The sequence below is a fragment of the Haemorhous mexicanus genome, chromosome 3 (assembly GCF_027477595.1).
Source record: "Haemorhous mexicanus isolate bHaeMex1 chromosome 3, bHaeMex1.pri, whole genome shotgun sequence".
NCBI lineage: Eukaryota > Metazoa > Chordata > Aves > Passeriformes > Fringillidae > Haemorhous > Haemorhous mexicanus.
Genome location: NC_082343.1, coordinates 14,071,900 through 14,079,334, shown reverse-complemented (window position 1 = coordinate 14,079,334; position 7,435 = coordinate 14,071,900). Strand labels below are relative to the sequence as shown.

The 7,435-nt window shown below is 51.7% G+C and overlaps 1 long non-coding RNA gene across 1 annotated transcript; it reads right to left on the bottom strand.

The window, feature by feature from the left end:
* Positions 1-1,730: 1,730 nt before the first annotated feature.
* Positions 1,731-6,486, bottom strand: LOC132324601 (uncharacterized). The gene is made up of 3 exons (XR_009485681.1): positions 6,306-6,486; positions 5,580-5,741; positions 1,731-4,649 (listed from the first exon to the last, which is right to left on the bottom strand). It is a non-coding gene; the product is annotated as an uncharacterized LOC132324601 (long non-coding RNA).
* Between the last annotated feature and the right edge of the window lie 949 nt (positions 6,487-7,435).

The following is a 7,435-nucleotide window of genomic DNA, read 5'->3' as shown; positions in this document are numbered from 1 at the left end:
CCTGCCCTGGGAGCGGGGAGACACAGGGTCCCTCACCATGTGGGGGTCTCCTGGGAATCTGGGCTAGCAGAAAGCCAACAGGAGTTGTTTTAATGGATAATTAAAAAAAAACAAACAAAAAAAACCCCCTCATGTCAGTGCAATGATGTCCTCTCTCTGATCTGCTCCTTGGCTGGGGAAATGTTGGTGGCAGTGAAGCTGGAAGGGTTGGGGTCCTTGCTGCAGAGGATGATATCCTCTCTTCTGGAGAGGATACAAACCTGGGGCCCAACACTCATAAATTACCTTTTTTCCCCCCTCATCTGCAGTCTGCTGTATGGGGCTGCACATCCTCATCCTCAGGGATACGGTGAGCTTCCCCACCCATACCTCCCATCCCAGGGGAGGGGAACCATGGGGGATAAGAAGGAAAAGGCAAACAAGCCTTGTTTTGAACAAAAGAATAAAGAGGCCAAACCACAGATGAAACATTACCACTTCAAAAGGGTAAAAAAATAGATAACAACATTAGTCACCAGCAGTTAAGGACCTCCAGCCTCCACAGCCTGAGGGGGCTATGAGGAGCCTTCCATCTTCCTCATCCTCCTCCTGCCCCTGTTCCTGCCTGTTTGAATCATATGGTTTATGACAAAACAACTTATTAAAGGAATTACCCAACTGAGGTCCTAACCCTTTCCACGCTGGATTTTTCCACAGCCTCACTCTTATCAGGCAGTCATGCTGGAGACACCAGCTACCTGTCACAAGCTCTGTGGTGTGCTTAGCTGTTTTAACGAGGCCTCAGCTCTTTAATTGCTTGCCTGCTTTGTTGGGAAGCTTGGTCACATGAGTGTGGAGGTAATCCAGGAAAAGTACTATCAGTGTACTCAGTTTTGGGGGCTGGCATTGCCTCTGGAGTTGAGCTCTGCCCACAGCCTCGGGACCAGCATCCCAGGAGGTCACTCAGTGGAAGAACATCTTTGCACCTCGCGGAGCAGACTGGAGTTGGCTCTGCAGCTCATGGTCCACGTGGGCCACAGGAGACTTGTCTCCTGACAGGGCCCAGAGCTGGCTGCCCTGGGATTACCCGGGAAGGCCACCTGACCACCGAGGAGGAATGTGTGAGCCTGTGCATAGGCACCCTCTGCCTTCTGAGGTGCCTCTGCGTGCCTGAGGGTCCCACCCAGGGCTGGCAGATTTGGTCCAGGAGCCACCAGAGCAGCATCCTCTAGCAGAGGCAGATGTTGCTCTGCCCTTGCTGTGCCCAGACACGCCAGGACAAACCCCCCCAGGTCACTGCCCCCAACGCGGGACTCGCCACCAGCAGGGACCAGCCCTGCCCTGCCCTGTGCAATCATCTCAATTCGGACTGTGAGGTTTGGACCAGAGTTGGTTCCCAAACACCTCAGGCTGCCAGCAAGGGGCTGGCACACGCACGCAGAGCAAACCCGTTCTATGTGTGAGAGTCTCGGCCAAGAGCCCCAGCACCGTGGCAGGTTTCAGACCCAGGGTGAAGGGCACATTGCATGTGAGTGTGGGCTGGGGTAAAAACCCAGCTCCCACGTTTGACAGAAAATCATTACCTGCTATTTCAGTTTGCTGGTTTCAGACTCGGCTCCAATTTTGTGTCAAACAAATAAAATCACCTGCAGAAATCCCACCCCTCTAACTGCAGCCCACTGGGTCATCTCAGCCAGCCTCAAATCTTCTGGTAAACAACGCTCCCGAAGACAGACACCAGGCTGCTGGAAGCCTCTGCACACATTTGTAATATGTAACACAGCACATAAAAACTGTATCTCTGTGTAATTAGGAGTGCTCAGAGCGGTGACTCAGACATTCCAGTGCACTTTCTTCTTGTCGGTAGTGTGCGAAATCTAACTTTACTCATTTTTTCCAGCGACTTTGGACTTTAAAAACAGCAATTAGCAAAGGCAACTTGTTATCAGCTCCTGTCGGTTGCTCGTCCTCCTGCCAGTCCTCCGCTGTGTTTTGGTCACTGGCAAAGCTTTGGCAGTCGTTTCCCCAGACTTGCTTTTGTCCAGAGGACTGGGGCAGCCAAGCGAAGAAAATAGGTGCTAAACCTGAAGCCCTTCCACACATCTTTGTGTTGAGCATCTGATCATTGAAGTAGCTCTAGACTGGGCCTTTCTGTAACACGGCAAATAGCAGATAAGACACGGAATAAAACTTCAGAGGCATCATTTTCTCACCTCTCCTTCTGGTTACCACTAGGCAGGCATCGACAGATGGAAAGTGAAAATACTGTGCTCTCATCGTTGTGCTTCTCCTGCCGTGTTTTTTATGGTGTTTTTCATCTGTGCTGCTCACAGCTGGCTTTACTACCCAGGCATTGTCACACACTGCTGCAGCTGCACGAATGGCAGGCTGCTGCTCTCCACTGCTGCTGGGTGCTCTGCTGTTATCTTTTTATACTAAAACCCACGTGTACAATGTTTACAATTACTTTCCAATACCTATCACCTATGTTAGACAGTGAGCTTCTACTCTAAACCATTCTAAAAGTGCCAACATCACAGCAGAAGATGGAGGCCAAGAAGAAGAAGAAGGAGAAAGGCTGGACATGCCTCGATTCCTCTATCTTGCCTCCTGACCCCCCATTCTAAAAACTCTAAAAATCTATTTTTCACCCCGTGATAAATTCACTATCATTCTACTTAAATTTTTGTGGCTTATAATCCTTCATATGAGGTTGGTAACCATTTTTTCCAAGAGCTAAATCAAAGGCACAGGGGTCTTGGGCTCTGTGCCAAGGTCTCTGAGCCCCCTGGGCAGGGGATCGAGTTCTCTAGGGCAGCCAGAGGAATTTCCTGGGTTCCGACACTCTGCCCTCCCATGAAATGTTTCCAAGGGTGCTCTGGAGCCTGCTGTGCTTGGTGAGGGGCAGGGGAAGCTGCTGTTCCCTCTAGCATGCTGCTGGTCCCTGCATTTTATTTCCTGGTGGGACTGACTGGTTGTGAGACCCCAGGAGAGGAGGTTGAAAGACCAGCATCCCCTGGAGACCTGTGGGGAGACTCTTGTCCAGCCAGCCTACCCATGTGAGCCACCACGTACCTGGACTGATGAGTGGGGACAGAAAAACACCTAAGAGAAATACTTAAGTCCTCAACATTTTAATATGAAAAATTGGAGTGGAAATAACAACTTTTCCTGAGACACTGAGGTGATTCCTGTTGAGCAGATTGTGCTTGTCTGCCATTTGCTGCATGAATCTCTGACACACACAAAAAGATGGGGTACTGTGCAAGATCCATGTACACCCAGAGGTTTTTGCTGTGGGAGCACGGGAGCAAACAGGATCAGGCCCTACAGCTGGGCTGCAGACAAAAGGCAGGGAGTCTATTTAACCTCCTTGGTCTGTTTTCCTCAGCTCAGGTGGGAGGAACCTCATTAAGAGTTTGTGAACTAGCTGCGTGTGGTTTGTCCCTGACACCTCTCCTTCTACCTCCATGGTCTTCATTGCAGTCCTGCCTGCGTGTTCCTCATTCTTCCCTTTCACAATTGGGTTTTTTTTCACCAGTTGTGTCACTTCATGTGACTGATGTCCTGCTGGTTTGGGCTTATTTTTTAAGAAATGTGAATTTTCCAGCAAATTCAGTCCACTGGGCTCACACAGAATGGCTGGCCATGGATGCATTAACCTTTTTGCACTACAGAACAGGGGGCATTGACATGTGAAGGGGCAAACCCAACAAGGTGAAAGTACAAAATAAACTAAGAGTGAGGTTCACCTCCTATGGATTCAGCTGCTTGAAAGCTGGGCAAGCAAAAACATTGAATGGTTTGGGTTTGGGTTTGGAGGGCACCTTAAAGATCATCTAGTTCCAGCCCCCTGCCATGGACAAGGATGCCTTCCACCAAAGCAGGTTGCTCAGGGCCCCATCCAGCCTGGCCTTGAACACTTCCAGGAATGGCTAATCCATAACTTCTCTGGGCAACCTGTGCCAGTGCCTCACCACCCTCACAGTAAAGAATTCCTCCTAAAGTCTAATCTAAACCTACTCTCTCTTTGAGTTTGAAGCCATTCCCCCTGTCCTGTCACTACAGGCCCTCCTAAATAGTTCCTCTCCATTTTTCTTGCAGTAGGCTCCCTTCAGGTACTGGAAGGCTGCAATTAGGTTACCCCAAAGCCTTCTCTTCCAGGCTGAACAGTCCCAATTCTCTCAGCCTTTCCTCTTAGGAGAGCTGCTCCACCCCTCTAATCAACTCCATGGTTATCTCCATCCTCTTGCTGGCCTGAGGACATTCTTTCCAGATAGGCTGTTAAAATGATTCACCTTCTGGAGATGTTTACTTCCTTCCATGGAGTACAGCAGGAGACTTAACAACTACCTCAGACTAAACACCCAGATTTTAATTACGATGGAGGCAGCTTAGCATGACTAGCCCAGTGCCAGGGTGGGAGGTGGCATCACAGGGTCTGAAGCTTTTGGGGTCCTTTCTTCCAGGGTCTGGAGCTTTTGCTGGCTCTCTGGGTAAAACTCAGCCAAATAAACCATTTCTTCTTACAGCAGTGGCTCTGGAAATTTCTTCTGATCAGGTTTCCTCAAAAGTGACTGCTGCTGCATCACACCAGGAACCTTCCCTGTACACAAATATCTCAGGCTTGTTGGGAGATACAGGTATGGAAAGTCACTGATGGCAAGTCCCTATAAAGAAGAAAATACTGAAATATTATACTTGCATTCTGTGGCCAATCCCATTTTACAGAGGTCAGGACTAGTTACAGAGGTTTAGTTGCTCAGATCAAGTAAGGCAGAGATAGGAAATCCTGGAGAATTCGCTTGGGCTGCTACTGAGAGAAAGCAGAAAGGATTCTGGATGGAAAGGAGCACATGGACGACGGGGTGCAGTCTGTGAAACATGCTGCAGCAAACAGGCAGCTGAGAAAGGCCCTGGAAGGGGCCAGGACAGCTCGGGAGTCCATCTGGGAGCACCAGTGGGGTGCACAGTAGCAGGCAGCACGACTTTCCCCTGCCCCATCTGAATGCCCACAGGCTCTTCCCTCTTCCACACTGAGGCACCCACAGCACACCCAGCCAGGAATCCACATCCGAGTGCTGCAGATTTGGGCAAATCCCATTTCAGGTCAGCTGAGAGCCCCATGGATAGAGACAGGTCATAAGACTGCCCACTACAAAATCCCTTTGTCCTTGAGTGCGGGGGATAATGGCCCCAGCAGGATCTGCTGAGCCTGGCAGGGACTGAAGAGCCCCTGCAAAGCTCCCCTGGTCCTACTGTCAGAGCAAGCTCATGCAGGAAACCCTGCTCTAAAGCTGCCTCTGCCTTGCCCTCTTGTGAAGGTATCCCAAATCCCAGCAGCTGGATGGAACCCACCGAATCCATGCCCGAATGTGCCAATTACTCAGGAGGCTGAGCAGAGGGTGAAGCAAGCTGTGGGCACTGGAGCAGGGGAGGGCAGGGCACCGAGAGGCAAATCCCACTGCACACACACACACACACACACACACACACACACACACACACACACACAGCCTCCTTGGCACACTGGAAAGGCTTTTCCCACCCAAGGGAACATGGAAAGCAGCTCCACCTCTGCTGCTTGCCCCACCAGCTACCTTCAGCCAGTTCACCTCCACGCCGGGGGACCCGGTGGTGTTGTCCCCTGGCCACAAACCGGGCTTTCAGCAGGGAAGTGTGGCTGCAGCTCCAGGGGCAGCAGGGGTCAGTCCTCACCCCGCAGGCAGCATCCACGGCAGGCTTGGCAGCGCTGGCAACAACTGCAGTGGAAAAGAGTGGTCAAACACCGCTCAGGAAGGCTCGTGCTTGACAAATATTTGTTGAGCTGATTGTAACCTGCCTGGCTCATACCTCTGAATGCAGAGAACCTGTGGGGAAGAGCTCAAACCCCTGCAGTACAGTCGCCCTTTTTTGCTGCCCTGGCACAGCTGGAGAAAGCCACAAACCTGAGCCACCTCCTCACCCCGAGCTGTTCTCAGTGTGGAGAACAGCAGGAGCAGGCTGCTACATGGCAGTGACCACACTGGGATTATATTCCCGTGTTTCCCCTTGTGCTGATCCTCACCCTTGCAGTTCCAGAGCCAAAGGCAGCAGCCAGTGCGACCCTGGAGGAGGTGGGGACCTTCCAGGCTGCCGCTGGACTCTGAGGCTCTGCCAGCTGCTCCATCCCTGCAGCTTGCAGCAGAGATGCAGGCTGTGCATGAGGCTCCCGGCATCTATGGCAGGGCACTGTGCACACAGCAGGCGGCCACGAGCACCCCTGGGCCAGGGGACGTTTGGGACAGAGGCAGGACACGCTCTGGGACACAGAGGGCAGGAAATACCTGGGCTCCTGGTCTGGCTGAGGGCAGAATGAAGAAGGAAGCACTGAAAATGAAAGCGGAGCTGCAGTGACATTTTCATGCTTGGCTTCTGACATCCTCTCCCTCTCATACACTTGACTTCCTTGCTTATTTTTATCAGATGAAGCTGATGGTCGCTGCTACGGTAACCCTGTGTGGTTACAGCTCTGGCAGCGACCGAGTGCTCAGTGCATGCTTCCTTTGTGGCTTGTGCACTTTTCCCACCCCTCAGGGCTCTCAGAACAGCGCGTTTGACTTTGTTATGCCTCAGCTGCCTGTTGTGGTGGGCGGAGGTTCACCCCTCCAGGCTCTGTTCCCTTGTCCGTGCAGGTCACTGCCCCCAAGCATGGCGCTGAGGGTTTTTGTTTTAACGTGAATAAAGCACAAGACAACTTTCAGAGTTGGTAACTTGGTGTGGGAGAAAAAGCTCTTCATGGACAGGAAAAGGTCTGATTTGAAACAACAACAACAAAAAAATGTACTTCTCTTGCTTTGACCCCAATCCTTCCCCTTTTAGCCATTATAGGGAAGGTGAGACCAGAGAACGAAAGAATCTCTTCCCCAGCTGGTTTGTCTCCAGTCCTGGCACCCAAAGTGCCCCAGCCTGCTGCCCCAGGCTTTTGGCTCATGCTGGGGCCATCAGCACAGCATGACACAGTCGAGCCCCACATCTCTTCCTCCAGGTGAACTTCCACTGAGCAAAAATTGGGAGCTGCAGAAGTCAGTGGGTGCCCCAGGGTTTGTCCTGGCCACATTTCCAGTCCTTGGAGCCATAAGGAGCTTTGGCAGAGCAGCTCTCCGCTATCACACCTAACAACCCCACCCACAGTGCCCTCCCTTGCTTTGCAGCAGTTCTTGTTCTCTCCATCCCTGCCCATCATCACATAAACACACACAATGCTCCCACCAGTCCCAGGCATTTCCTGGGTGAAGCAGGTTTCTCTGCACTCAGTTCCTCCCTAGGTGATGGGCATGAAGCCTCTTCCCTCCCACTCCTAAAACCAGCACTCATAAACCTTCATTTGTGTAAGGATGGGTTTGAGCTTAGTTCAGCAGAGCTGCTCTCCAGCCAGGCTTGCACAGCCCTTTCTGCAGGTGGATGATCACTGGGG